We start from the raw sequence: 15,750 nt of genomic DNA on the forward strand, positions 1-15,750 counted from the left end.
TCATCTTGAATTGTAATTCCCATAATCCTCATGAGTCAAGGGAGAGACCAGGTGGAGACAACTGAATCATGGGGGCGGTTTCCCATATGGTGTTCTCGTGATAGTGAGTGAGTTCTCATGAGATCTAATGGTTTTATAAGGGGATCGTTCCCCTTCACTGGGCACATCTCCTTCCTGCTGCCTTGTGAAGAAGGTGCCTTGCTTCCCCTTTGCCTTCTGCCATAGATTATAAGTTTCCTGAGGCCTCGGCAGCCATGTGGAACTGTGAGTCAATTACACCTCTTTCCTTTATAAATTACCCAGTCTCAGGCAGTTCTTCATAGCAGTGTGAAAATGGACTAATAGGCCAGGCACGATGGCTCACGCCTATAATCCCAGCACTTTGGGAGACCGAGGCAGGTAGATCACAAGGTCAGGAGTTCGAGATCAGCCTGGTCAATATGGTGAAACCCCATCTCTACTAAAAATACAAAAATTAGCTGGGCGTGGTGGCGCACACCTGTAATCCCAGTTACTTGGGAGGCTGAGGCAGGAGAATCACTTGAACTTGGGAGGCAGAGGTTGCAGTGAGCTGACATCACGCCATTGCACTCCAGCCTGAGTGACAGAGCGAGACTCCCTCTCAAAAAAAAAAAAAAAAAAGGTCTAATATACCAGGGCACTGCCAAAAGGGTCCTTAAACAACATCAATTTAGCCGCTTGGAAACAAGAGGCCAGAAATTACTGCAGGCAGGGAACAAAGGTCTTATGCTCTGGACTGAATTGTGCCCCCTTATCCCTGAAATTCATATGTTGAAGCCCCAACCCCCAATATGACTGTATCTGGAGACATAGTCTTTAGGAGGTAATTAGGTAAGATCCTAATCTGATAGGACTATGACCTTATAAGAAGAGAAAGGGCCAGGTGCAGTGGTTCACGCCTGTAACCCCAGCACTTTGGGAGGTTGAGGCTGGAGGATCACTTGAGGCCAGGAGTTCGAGACCCACCTGGGTAGCAGAGTGAGACCCCACCTCTAAAAAACTAGAAAATATTTTTTTAAAAAAGAGAAGAGAAAGCTGTCTCCCTGACCATGTGAGGACATAGTGAGAAGGTGGCTCTCTGCAAACCAAGAAGAGAGCCCTCCTCAGAACTTGAACATGCTGGCCCCCTGATCTCATACTTGCAGCCTCCAGAACTGTGAGAAAACAGAATTCTGTTGTTTAACAGAATTCTGTGGTATTGTCTTATGGCACTCTGAGCTGACTTAAGACAGTCTAGAGGGGAGACATTGTTAGGAGATGAGGCCTGTAAGGAGGTGAGGAGTGTGCCTGAGATTTTCCCAGTTTAGCTCCAGCAGTCCTCAGCCTAAGTCTTTCCTGGGTCCTTGTGAATGACAAACAAGCCCCCTTCACAAAGAAGCACCATTGATTGGGTCTGCAAAAGCCCCAGTGGGACTCACAGGAGCTCACATCAGGGTTACTGGAGTCAAGGGCCTCCATACCACAGACTCACCACATCTGGGATCTCACCACTAGCACTAAATACGGGAATAGGAAACCTCACTCAATGTGGGGCCCAAGGAGCAGGCTTCTAGTCTGGGAAATCATGTCCCTTTTGATGGCACTCCCAGTTCCTCCTTCCCTGGCTCTAATCTACAGTTGTTACTGTGGTCTACAAAGCCCTGTGTGTCTAACTCCTGCATAGTAATCCAAGTGGCAGAGACACTTTCTGTTTATTAAAATTCATTCTCCCCTTCCTTTAGTAATAAGAAGATTGCAGCTGCCCAATTAGAAACAACATCTGGGCTGGTCATGGTGGCTCATGCCTGTAATCCCAGTACTTTGGGTGGCCAAGGTGGAAGGATTGCTTGAGCCCAGGAGTTCGAGACCAGCCTTGGTGGTGTAGGGAGACTCCATCTCTAAGAAAGAAAGACAGAGAGACAGAGAAAGAAAAAAAGAAACAAAACACCTGCCAGCCTTCCTGATAACTAAGTTCCTGCTCCTAAGTTCAAGCCCTTATGAGTTCAAGTGATGTGTACAGCTTCTGGTCAGCTCCTATAAATAAAGATGCTGGCCCTTGGCTGTCTTCCTTTTTCCTTCCTGGCTGGGGAAGAATTACAGCATGAACATATCTAAAGATAGAAGCCATTCGTTAAAGATATCAAAGCCAATTCACAAGCCTGAACACCCTTAAAAAGCAAAAGTGTCTGCCTGCCCCAGACCAGCCACCTACCTTTAGATAGAGGGAGAGAGCGAGAAAAAAAGTTCATCTTAGTTAAGCCACAGTCTTTCATTTGCTATTTTCACTGTCTTAAAATCTCTTTTGCATTTTTCATCTTTTATTTTCTCTGTGCCTCAGTCTAGATATTTTCTAGTGGCCTGACTTCCAGCTCACTGATCCTGCCTTCTGCTGTGTCTAATCTGTTGTTAAGTGTATTGACTGAATTCCTTGTTATTATTATTTGTATAAATTTAAGGGGTGCAAGTGCAGTTTTGTTACATGGATATATAGGATAGTGGTGACATCTGAGCTTTTGGTGTAACCATCACCTGAATGGTGTACTTCGTTCGTATCCATTAAGTCATTTCTCATCCCTTACCCCCTACCACCCTCCTACTCTTCCCAGTCTATTATTTTACTCTATCTGTGTATACACATTATTTAGCTTCCACTTATAAGTGAGAACATGGGGTATTTGACTTTCTGTTTCTGAGTTGTTCCACTTAAGAAAATGGCCTCTAGTTCCATCCATGCTGCTGCAAAACATATGATTTCATTCCTTTTTATGGCTGAGAAGTATTCCATTGTGTGTGTGTGTGTATGTGCGTGTATGAAAAAAAATGTCGTATCTTTGCTATTGTGGATAGTGCTGTTGTAAACATACAAGTGCAGGTATCTTTTTTTTTTTTTGAGACACAGTCTTGCGCTGTTGCCCAGGCTGGAGTGCAGTAGTATGATCTCTGTTCACTGCAACCTCCGCCTCCTGGGTTCAAGCAATTATCATGCCTCAGCCTCTCGAGTAGCTGGGATTACAGGCACATGCAATCACACTCAGCTAATCTTTTTGTATTTTTAGTAGAGACAGGGTTTCCCCGTGTTGGCCAGGCTAGTCTTGAACCCCTGACCTCAGGTGATCAAGTGTTGGGGACTCCCAAACTGTTGGGATTACAGGCATGAGGCCACCATGCAAAGCTATCTTTTTGATGTAATGATTTTCTTTTGGGTATATACCCCATAGTGGAATTGCAGGGTCGAATGGTAGTTCTATTTTTAGTTTTTTGAGAAATCTCCGCACTGTTTTCTGTTTTCTATAGAGATCGTACTAACTTACACTCCCACCAACAGTATATAAGTGTTCCACTTACTGAATTCTTAATCTCAGTTATGGTACTTTTCTACTCTAGAATCGCCCTTTCTCTGGCAAAATTACCCATCCTTTCATATAATCTCTGCATTTTTTTCTTTTGTCTTGAGCATATTAATTCTAGATATTTAAGATCCTTGTCTTGTAACTCCAATATTAAGATTATCCATGGGTCTATTTATACTATCTGTTTTTTCTCTTGCTTTTCAGTCATTTGGTCTTGCCTCTAGCATGTCTAGCTATTGAATGTCAGGCATTGTATATGAAAAATTGTACATATTGCTCCAGAGAGGAATTTATCTTTATGCAGATAAAGTGGTGCTCGTCACTTTAATTCAGTCAAAAACTGGGCTGAATCTAGACTGGGTTGCCATTTTGTAAAGGCTCCATGCATATCTAATTTGCACTTGCTTATGGATTTTCAACTTGGAGCCTGGGTTATAACCTGGGGGTCCATGGCCCTGGCAGCTCTTGAACTCTTTTTGTCTCTTCAGCATTACAAGTCTGCTGAAACTCTATTCTGCTTTTCAGAGGCTTTCTTCTTGGCTTCTTAGACTCTGCGCCATGTAGCTTCAAAGTTCTGCAATGTCTTAAAACAAGAACCAGAAAATCATTAGGCTCTTTTTAACTTCTCCTTTCCCTAGGTCCTAGTCCTTCAAGTCTAATTTTGTCCTTCCTGCTCTGTGGGTGTCTGAAAAGGATTCTTCTGCCCAATTCTTTTGCCCAGATCTTTAGTCTCCTTCCCCATGCCCAGAAGTGTCAAATGCCCTGGAGGCAGAAACTGCAGAATGTTGGCTCAGCTCATCTCTCTATACTGTTCCCCCATATTTGGGATTTTGTTCTCTTGACTCCTAGTTGCCTTGGCAGCTCACCAATGCTTTGAAATAATCATTGCTGCTTTTTACATTTTTAATTGGCATTTCAAATTACTCCTAGCAACACTATTGGTCTTTCATAAACAATTTCATCATATCCAGAATCATGGGTCATTGTGTTTTGAAGTTTTTTGGTATTCATAACTTACTTAGCCTGTACCCTGACTAACACACAACTTGGTACCTGGTAGTGGTGCTGCCTAAAATGTGTGACATTGACTTAACAATCAGGCAACAGGTAATTTTAAATACAGATTTTTGACTGGTCATGGTGGCTCACACCTGTAATTCCAGCACTTTGGGAGGCTGAGGTGGGCAGATCACCTGAGGTCAGGAGTTCAAGACCAGCCTGGCCAACATGGTGAAACTCCATCTCTACAAAAATACAAAAATTAGCCAGGGATGATGACAGTTGCCTGTAATCCCAGCTACTCAGTTGACTGAGGTGAGAGAATTGCTTGAGCCCGGCAGGCAGAGGTTGCAGTGAGCCCAGATGGTGCCATTGCACTGTAGCCTGGGTGATAGAGAGAGACTGTATCTCAGAAAAAAAAAAAAAAAAAAGATTTTGCAGACCTCATGGCCAATGACCCCTATGGGGCTGTGTAAAATCATTTAGTAGAGAAATCATCTGCGATAACATTGAAGACAGTCCACATACTTATGAAGTCTATGGTTTAGGGACCTGTTAAAAAATAGGGTTTTTTATTGTAGTAAAATATATATAACATGAAAGTTGCTATTTTAACCACTTTTAAGTGTGCAATTAAGTGGTATTAATTGCATTCACAATGTTGTGACATCATCACCACTATCTATTTCTAGAACTTTTCATCACCCCAAACAACTCTGTAATTGTTATTTAGGGAATAATTTGTTGTTATAATTTTTAAATTGAGATATCATTCATCTACTACAAAATTCACCTCCTTTAAAGTATACAATTTAGTGTATTTTATATATTCACAAAGTTGTGCAACCATCACCACAATCTAATGCTTGACCTTTTTCATTGCCCTAAAAAGAAACCCCATACCCATTAGTAATCACTCTCCATTCTCTTCTACCCCCAGCCCTTTGCAACCTCTAACCTACTTTCTGTCTATGTCGATTTGTCTATTCTGGATATCTTAGAAATATAAAATAATACAGTATGTGGCCTTTTGTGTCTGGCTTTTTTCACTGAGCATAATGTTTTCTGGGTTCATCCATGTTGTATCATGTGTTCAAATTTCATTTTTTTTTATGGCTGAATAACATTCCATTGTATGGATATCCTAAATTTTATTTATCTATTCATCAGTTGAGAGACATTTAGGTTATTTCTATTTTGGGAATCTTATAAATAATACTGCCCTAAACATTCATGTATGAGTTTTTGTGTGAACATATGTTCTTGGGTATATATCTAGGAGTGGAATTGCTGGGCCATATGGTAACTCTATGTTTAACTTTTGAAGAGCTGCCAAGTTGGTTTCCAAAGTTGCTATACCATTTTACATTCCCCACTAGCAATGCAAGAGAATTATAATTTTTCCACATCTTTTCCGAGACTTGTTGTTGTCTGTCATTTTTATTATAGCCATCATAGTGGGTGTAAAGTATCTCATTGTGATTTTGATTTGCATTTTCCTAATGACTAATGATGTTTCCTTCTTTTCATGCACTTCTTGGTCATTTGTATATCTTCTTCAAAGTAATGTCTGTTTAAATTATTTTCCCATTTTAAATTGGGATTGTTTACATTTTGTTGTTGAGTTGCAAGAATTATATATTATATATATACATATATATATATTTCTCAGATGCTAGACTCTTACTATATATATAATTTACAAATATTTTATCCCATTCTGTTTGTCTTTTTACTTTCTTGATGGTACCCTTCAAAGCGTGAAAGTTTTACAATTTGATGATGCCCCATTTACCTATTTTTTTCTGTAGTTGTTCATGCCTTTCATGACATATTTAAGAAATCATTGCCTAGTTTAAGATCATCAAGGCCTACTCTATGTTTTCTCCTAAGATTGTATACTTTTAGCTGTTACAATTAGGTCTTTTATTTGTTTTGAGTTAATTTTTGTATATGGTGTGAGGTAGGGGTCCAACTTTATTCCTTTGCTTGTGGATATCCAATTATCCCAGCACCATTAGATAAAAATACTATTCCTTCCCCCGTTAAATGATCTTGGCACTCTTGTTGAAAATCAATTGGCCATGAATATGAGAGTTTATTTCTGGAATCTCAGTTATATTCCATTGATCTATATGTCTGTGGGGGAATGGTTTTTAAAAGGCAGGATATTGATGTGTTCTGGCTACTTCCTGCTACTTTTAACAAATCATAGGTCAGAAATGCTCCCAGGCGAGAATTGACCAGTTCACAAACAAAGATGGACAGAAGTAAAATTCAGCAAAGGAAAGAGGCATTTTCTTTCTTTAGCTTAACATATAAATGTATTGTGAGTCTAGAGGCTTGGAGTCTTACAGATTGACAAGGCTACTAAACAACAAGAGAGAGCCTCCACGCCTTTTTGAGAATGGACATTAATATTTCATGGCCAGAAAAGGAGAATCAGACCATTAGCAAAAATCTGATTCCATATATTATTGTTCCATTCAAGATTGTTGTTTCCAATGGTCTCAAATAGCTGCTATAAATGTGGAGTGATCACAGGAACTATCAATGGCTTACAGACACCTTATGGAAGCTCACTGCACCATCTGTAAAGTTGTCTTGCCAAAGAGTGAGATTTAAATTTGATTGAGCTTCTAGTTCTAAATACTAGTTTACAGGATAAACAGGGAACAGAGGAATACATTAAGAAACCCCACATGGATGCAGTCAGCAGAATTCAGAATGTGGAAAAGCTATAGGAGAAAATGACCTGGTTTCTCCAAAAAATAACTGCAAGAAATTAAATAATGATCCATGCTACAATATGGATGAATCTTTAAAACATTATACTAAGTGAAAGAAGCCAGACACAGAAGCCCACATGTTGTATGATTTCATTTATATGAAATAACCATAATAGGCAAATCTGTAGAAAAAGAAGAAACTGAGTGGTTGCAGGGGCTGCCAACCAGCATGGGGTTTCTTTTTTGGGATGATGAAATGTTCTAGAATTAGATAAGGGCGATAGTTGCACAACTCTGTGAATATACTAAAAGCCATCGAACTTTAAATGGATGGATTATATGATACATGGATTTTCTCTAAATAAAGCTATTTAAAAATCACAAAGAAAAAAAGAAGGGGAGGTGTATTAGTTGAATGAAATATATGGACTTTGTTTTGATCCTGATTGAAAATGTTTTAAAATTATGAGACAATCGGACAAATTTGAACACTGACTAGATACTTGGTGATATTAAGAAAGTATTGGCCAGGTGCAGTGGCTCATGCCTGTAATCCCAACACTTTGGGAGGCCAAGGTGGGAAGATTGCTTGAATCCAGGAATTTTTGACCAGCCTAAGCAACATAGCAAGACCCCATCTCTACAAAAAATAATAATAATAATAATAAATTAGCCAGGCATGGCGGCATACACCTGTAGTTCCAGCTACTTTGGAGGCTGAGGTGGGAGAATCACTTGAATCAAGGAGGTGGAGGCTGTACCAAGCCATGATCATGCCACAGCACCCCAGCCTGGGCAATGGAGCAAGACCCTGCCTCAAAAAAAAAATTAAGAGAAAATATTTTTAATATTGGGGGGATATTGTAATTATATTGTAATTATGTTTTTAATAGTAGTTATCTCTTGGAGATACATACTGAAGTGTTTATAAGTTAAATACTATGTCTGAAATTTGCTTTAAAATAATCCAATCATAAGGGAAAGTAGGAGTATATAGATGAAATAAGACTGACATATATTGACAATCATTGAACATAAGAAGTTTCATTATACATTCTCCCTGCTTTTGGACAGTTTAAAATTTCCCATAAGAAAAAGAAAAAGTCTAAATGCTTAAGCATTATATCTAGAAGAGATCTTTAGGGGTGGGACTCATAAATGGAATTGATTGGAAGCAAATAGACCAAAAACTTACCAAGCATTTGAGGAAATTTTCCTACTAAGGAAACCGTAAGCCTGATCCATAAAAGACTAATTGCTCAATATCTCAGAGAGGTGAGCTGACTTCTGCAGTCCCTGAAGACATACAGAGAGGAAATGGTGCAGAAGCAATATTCACAGGCATAACATCTGCAAATGTTTCAGAACTGATGAAAGACACTAATCCACAAATTCAAGAAGTCTTTCAAACCCAAAATAAAATAAACATGAAGGAAATCAAACACAGACACATTATAGTAAAACTCCTAAAAGACAAAGGCAAAGAGAAAAATCTTAAAAGCAGTCATATAAAAAAGGGTGCATTACCTTCAAAGGAGGAACATTAAAGCTGACAGCTGACTTCTCAATCAGAAGACAATGAATCATATTTTTAAAGGGCTGAGAAAAAGTAAATGCCAACCTAGAATATATACTCAGTGAAAATAAGATTATGACATACTGTAGTGCCAGTTTAAACATACTATATAATATTCTTTTTAATTTTATGGCCTCAAACTAATATTGAGCTACTTAATGAATAATCTTTGAACACCTGGATAATGTATAAGTATGGGTTAACATATAAGATTTTAAAAAGAAAATGAGAAAAACAGACTGTATCATGCCATCTGGATGATGGGCAAAAACAGTAAAACTAGAATTTGATGTTTTTTTCTGTCTTTAAAATGATAAAGGGATCTTAAAGTATTCAGTCTGCTCTCAGCAAAACATAGTAAAAAGTTATTCTTTACCTTCTGTGAAGTTTGTCTGGGTAGCAGAGGTTCTTGCCTTACTAAATATTCTTGTTTGAGAAGATTTAACTTTGTCTTCCTTTTTGCTGACCTTTGTCATACTGTTGAATTGCTTATTTTTTAAAACGTGCAATAAAAGATTCTCACTTATAAAAAGTGAAATTCCCTTATAGTTACCTTCTACTTTATTTATTTATTTATTCATTCATTCATTCATTCATTCATTCATTTTTGAGACAGAGTTTCACTCTGTCACCCAGGCTGGAGTCCAGTGGCATGATCTTGGCTCACTGCAACCTCTGCCTCTCAGGTTCAGGTGATTCTCCTGCCTCAGCCTCCCAAGTAGCTGGGACTACGGGCACACGCCACCATGCCTGGCTAATTTTTTGTATTTTTAGTAGAGACAGGGTTTTGCCTTGTTGGCCAGGCTTGTCTGAGACAGCGTTTTGCTTTGTTGGCCAGGCTGGTCTCAAACTCCTGATCTCAGGTGATCCACTCACTTCAGTTTACCAAAGTGCTGGGATTACAGGCATAAGCCACCGTGCCTGGCCTATATTTACTTTTTCTTTTTTTTTTTTTTTTTTTTTTAGACAGCGTCTCACTCTGTCACCCAAGCTGCAGTGCAGAGGTGCAATCACGGCTCTCTGCAGCCTTGAACTCCCAGAGCCAAGTGATAATCCCATCTCAGCTGGGACCACAGGCATGCACCACCATGCCCAGGTAATTAAAAAAAAAAAAATTGTAGAGACAGAGTCTACCTATATTGCCCGTGCTGATCTCAAACTCCTGAACTCAAACGATCCTCCTGCCTCAGCCTCCCAAAGAGTTGGACTACGAGCATAAGCCACTGTGCCTGGCCTATTTTTGAATATCTTGATCGTCATTATGGCTAATAGGGTAGCCAAGCTATAATTACTCCTTTCTCTTAGGCAATTATGCACCTATTTTAGTCAAGTGATTGGTATTTTGGACAATTCTTTCTGATGTTTCCTTTCATAAAATCAGACTATAAATTAAGAAAAGTTAAAAATCATCAAGATGTTTGTATGTTCAAAATAATCTTTGGCCCTTCCTGGGTGGCCAAAGCACCAAAGATCTGTTCCCTCGCCTTGTAGCCCACCATAGGAAATACACACAAGGGCGGGACACTAGAAACCTTAAGTATATTTGATATCCTTTTTTTTTTTTTTTTTTTTTTTCAAGACAGAGTCTCATTCTGTCACCTGGGCTGGAGTGCTGTGGCGTGATCTTGGCTCACTGCAACTTTTGCCTCCCGGGTTCAAGCGATTCTCTTGCCTCAGCTGGAGAATGTTGCTCAGGCTGTCTCAAACTCCTGGGCTCAAGCAATCCACCTGCCTTGGCCTCTCAAAGTGCTGGGATTACAGGCGTGAGCCACCATGCCCAGCCTATATTTGATATGATTCTGTTTTTAAAATGATTCAACAATAGTGTAAAAACCTCCCTGATTTTTGAACACACAATGTGAAAAATGCTTTCAAATTAAAAAGATGAGCTCAGCCTTCCTTAGATTAATTTTGTGCATTAAATGTCACTGTTATAAATATATCTCAGAGACTGTCCACTTTTACAGGATGGTGATGTGTCAATATCTTCAGTGTCCATAATTTGTTCTTGCCCCCAGGAGAAACACTGATCTAATTCTCTTGGAATAATTATATAGTACGCCCTAATAGAGCATTCTGTTTTCTTCTTTTTAGATAGTATTAGTCACTGTAGTAAATTCCCCATCATTGTTTAGTCCTACAATCAATGACTTCTGCTTTCCTTTCATACTTTCCTGAAGGTTACCTGGAAACTACAGGCCAGAAATTGGGTCTTGGACAACGGAGAGTCAAAGTGCCTTGATGAATAGACAATACCTAATACTCTGAGCTATTGACACTTCAAGAAATAGACTCATTGGGTTCAGGCTTTCCCATGTGTATGAGTCTGTTTTCACGCTGCTGATAAAAGCATACCCAAGACTGGGTGATTTATAAAGAAAAAGAGGTTTAATGGACTTTACAGTTCCACGTGGGGCTGGGGAGGCCTTCCAATTATGGCAGAAGGCGAAAGGCACATCTTACATGGCAGCAGGCAAGAGAGAGAACTTGTGCAGGGAAACTCCCCCTTATAAAACCATCAGATTGGCTCTCTGCTCCTCCTGTTCAACAGACAGCCGCATCTTCTTGTGCATTGCCAGCCACGTATGTCCCTGAGACACTATGGTGAAGTTGAAGGCTGGAGTCAATGGACTTGTTGGAATTGGGAGCCTGGTCACCAGGGTTGCTTTTAACTCTAGTAAAGTAGATATTGTTGCCATCAATGACCCCTTCATTGACCTCAACTATGTGGTCTCCATGTTCCAGTATGATTCCACCCATGGCAAATTCCATGGCACCATCAAGGCTGAGAACAGGAAGCTTGTCATCAATGGAAATCCCATTACCATCTTCCAGGTGCAAGACCCCTCCAAAATCAAATGGGGCGATGCTGGCGCTGAGTCCATCATGGAGTCGACCAGTGTCTTCACCACTATGAAGAAGGCTGGGGCTCGCTTGCAGGGAGGAGCCAAAAGGGTTATCATCTCTGCCGCCTCTTCTGATGCTCCCATGTTCGTGATGAGCATGAACCATGAGAAGTATGACAACACCCTCAAGATCATCAGCAATGCCTCCTGTACCACCAACTGCTTAGTGCCCCTGGCCAAGGTCATCCATGACAACTTTGGTATTGTGGAAGGACTTATGACAACAGTCCATGCCATTACTGCCACCCAGAAGACTGTGGATGGCCCCTCTGGGAAACTGTAGCATGATGGCCGTGGGGCTCTCCAGAATATCATCCCTGCCTCTACTGGCACTGCCAAGGCTGTAGGCAAGATCATCCTTGAGCTGAATGGGATGATCACTGGCATGGCCTTCCATATCCCCACTGCCAACGTGTTGGTCACGGACCTGACCTGCCATCTGGGAAAACCCTGCCAAATATGATGACATCAAGAAAGTGATGAAGCAGGCATTGGAGGGCCTCCTCAAGGGCATCCTGGGCTACGCTGAGCAGCGGGTCATCTCCTCCAACTTCAACAGTGACACCCACTCTTCCACCTTCGATGCTGGGGCTGGCATTGCCCTCAACAACCACTTTGTCAAGCTTATTTCCTGGTATGATGATGAATTTGGCTACAGCAACAGGATGGTGGACGTCATGGCCCACATGGCCTCCAAGGAGTAAGACCCCCAGACCACCAGCCCCAGAGACAGCATGAGAGGAAGACAGAGGTCCTCACTGCTAGGGAGTCCCTGCCACACTCAGTCCCTCACCACACTGAGAATCTCCCTTCCTCACAGTTTCCATGCAGATGCCCTGAAGAGGGAGGGGTCTAGGGAGCCACACCTTGTGGTGTACCATCAATAAAGTCCCCTGTCCTCAGCCAAAAAACAGAACAAAAAAACCATCAGATCTTGTGAGAACAGCACGAGAAAGACCTGCCCCCATGATTCAATTATCTCCCACTAAGTCCCTCCCACAACACATGGGAATTGTGGGAGCTGCAATCCAAGACGAGATTTCGGTGGGGACACAGGCAAACCATATCACCATGTAAACCAGCATTGTCACCTCAAGTAGACACCTGTGATATTTTGTACCAGAAGTAGAAACAGGATTTCCAGAATTCTTTGTAGTCCATAAGTAGATTATTTCATGACGACCAACTCTGTTGGATTAAAAAAAAAAAAAAAAAGACTCCTATTTACACAGAACAAAATGAAACTGATGAAGAAATCTACTTGTGGTTATTTATTTTTAATATTATTGAGAATTGCTTTACAAATGTCCTTCCTTTTTATGGGCATAGAAAGAAGCTCTTTTCCTTTCTTTGTGACCCACTGATAACTTTCAATTTAACACTTATACTTGCGGAAATTGGAATGAAAGCCTTTCAGTAGTAGTTTTCCATCTGACTCTTCCAAATTCTGGAAAACATATCCGGTGTCAAATCTCAATATAAATTATAAACTGTCCGGGTGCGGTGGCTCATGCCTGTAATCCTAACACTTTGGAAGGTAGGGTTAGGATGATGTCTTGAGCCCAGGAGTTTGAGACCAGTCTGGGCAATATAGTGAGACCCCATCTCTACAAAAAATAATTTTTTTAAAAAATTAGCCAGGTGAGGTGACACATGCCTGTAGTCCCAGCTCAGGAGGCTGAGGTGGGAAGATTGCCTGAGCCCAGGAAATCAAAGCTACAGTGAGCCATGATTGCACCACTGCAGTCCAGCCTGGGTAACAGACCAAGACTGTCTCAAAAAAAAAAAAATTACAAGCTAACAAGTCATCAGAGACTGAAATATTATAATAATTCTAATCAGAATGCAGATAAATGCATTTATGATGGGTAAGGCTTAGAAAAATTATAACTGCTCCTTAACAAAGAACATTGACTGTGCTTGAATTTTATGGTTATAATGTATCAATAAATAACTGAACCATATTTACATATATTATATCCGGAAAGATTCATAATGATTCTGATAAAAATATGAAAAACATCAATTGACTAAGTAGTCTGTGCAACTACTTAGAATAATGGGTAGATATTATTACAAATAACTTCATCCTTCCTGACAATGTAGCATTTTCATGGGTTTAATATGCATTGGCTCCCATAGTTGCAAGGATATAGACAAATGAAATGTACTACCAAGGCTATACTGACAATATCGTATGTGAGAATAAACCCAGTTAATCTAGTATGAAAAGCCCACCATTATGGAACAAAGGCTGATGTGTAGAACTTCATTTGTAGAACCAGATCCCACAAGTCCTCCCAGGAAATTAAACCAGTACATATGCTGTGGTTTACAGGATCTCAGTCCAGACTTAAAGGATCTTGAAGGAGAAAGAATTCACCCATAAAAGTAGGCAGTAGGGCGTGGTGGCTCATGGCTGTAATCCCAGCACTTTGGGAGGTGATCACCTGAGGTCAGGAGTTTGAGACTAGCCTGGCCACATGGTGAAACCCTGTCTCTACCAAAAAATACAAAAATCAAAAATACAAAAATACAAAAGTAGTGAACCGAGAGCATGCCACTGCACTCCACCTCCAGGTGACAGAGGGAGACTCTGTCTCAAAAAAAAAAAAAAAAAAAAAGTAGGCAGTAAAAGAAACAGTTCCAGACTAGTAGAGTCCAATTCAAATATGCAACTCCAGATTCCTTACATAATCTCCAGACAGAAGCTAATTCTCTGGTTTTAGCAGTGCTCACCACCACATCATTCTAGATGTACTAACCATACAACAAGGAGGCTTCTGTGTGCAATTAACACCTCTTGTTTTACCTATGTAAGTTTATCGAGCCAAATAGGACAGAACCTACACTATATAAAGGCACAATTTAGAGACCACATGAAACAGCCACCACTGAATCTGTGTACTAATATAAATGATATACAGACATTATTGATCATTGGGATTGGGAATATATGCCACAAATTAAGCTCCAATTTGTTTTCTACTTCCCATAACAATTGTGGGTTCTCTGATATTTTAATGAAGGATAGTACAAACCAGAATCAGACCAGCCCTTTATCTTATCAAGAGTTACCTTTAGAGATAACATGATTTCAGGAGCTCTGTGCAGGAAAATTATTCAACACTTGGAAAATAAGATTTAAAAATTATTTTCAGCTGGCGCAGTGGCTCACACCTGTAATCCCAGCACTTTGGGAGGCAAAGCAGGTGGATCACCTGAGGTCAGGAGTTTGAGACCAGCCTGACCAACATCGTGAAACCCCGTCTCTACTAAAAATAGAAAAATTAGCCGGGCATGGTGGCGGGTGCCTGTAATCCCAGCTACTCGGGAGGCTGAGGCAGGAGAATTGCTTGAGCCCAGGAGGCTGAAGTTGCAGTGAGCTGAGACTGCACCACTCCACTACAGCCTGGGTGACAGAGCAAGACCCTGTCTCAAATAAAATAAAATAAAATAAAATAAAATAAAAAGAGTAGAACTCCTGTTAGCCAATGAGGATAAGTGATGACAAGGGAAGCTGCATTTCCGGCATGCTTGGTCTCAGCGAAACACTGGCAGGACAAGTTATAGCACAAGTGTCAAAGCTAAAATGCAGGTTGGGAGCAGGTGGGTCAGGTGCTACAAAAACACAAGTAGAAGGAAGGCTGGGGCTGGGGTTGTGGGGTCCACCCTGTGTACCCTCCACGTGGCCCAGCCGAGAGTTCCTCAGGTTGACACAGAGCACAGGCAGACAACAGGTATCCTAATTTGCTTCCGATACTAAGGCCCCAGCATATTTCAGAAAACCTCAGAAACTAACCCTCGAATGCTCAGCATCTAGAGGCACTAAAAACACGCACAAAACACACAAGCATTGAGTGATTTATTTGCCCTGATCTCTTGCTGCTGTTCAGATCCAAGAGACCCCAGGGAGAAGGGCTGAGCAGGCAGGGATGTCCATCCCACCACGGCCTCTCCCTTTCTTCTCGAGGGCTCTGGGGGTGTTGGACTCACATGAATAATCCCGGATCTGAGGACACTGACACTGTCACTGATGGGACAGAGAGCAGTCACCAGACCAAGTCTGAGCTCTCCTGGGGCTTCCCGTCTACTAGGATAAGGATAAGTGGAAACTAAATAAATAACTGGAAATACAATCATTTCATGGAGCAAAAAAATGTGCTACCAGGAAAGTCCAACTAGGTGAT

The 15,750-nt window shown here is 40.8% G+C and overlaps 1 pseudogene; it reads left to right on the forward strand.

Moving 5' to 3' along the window:
• Positions 1-11,180: 11,180 nt before the first annotated feature.
• Positions 11,181-12,402, forward strand: LOC716510 (glyceraldehyde-3-phosphate dehydrogenase pseudogene; annotated as a pseudogene).
• The last annotated feature ends 3,348 nt before the right edge of the window (positions 12,403-15,750 follow it).

This window comes from Macaca mulatta, chromosome 19 (genome assembly GCF_049350105.2).
Source record: "Macaca mulatta isolate MMU2019108-1 chromosome 19, T2T-MMU8v2.0, whole genome shotgun sequence".
Taxonomy (NCBI): domain Eukaryota; kingdom Metazoa; phylum Chordata; class Mammalia; order Primates; family Cercopithecidae; genus Macaca; species Macaca mulatta.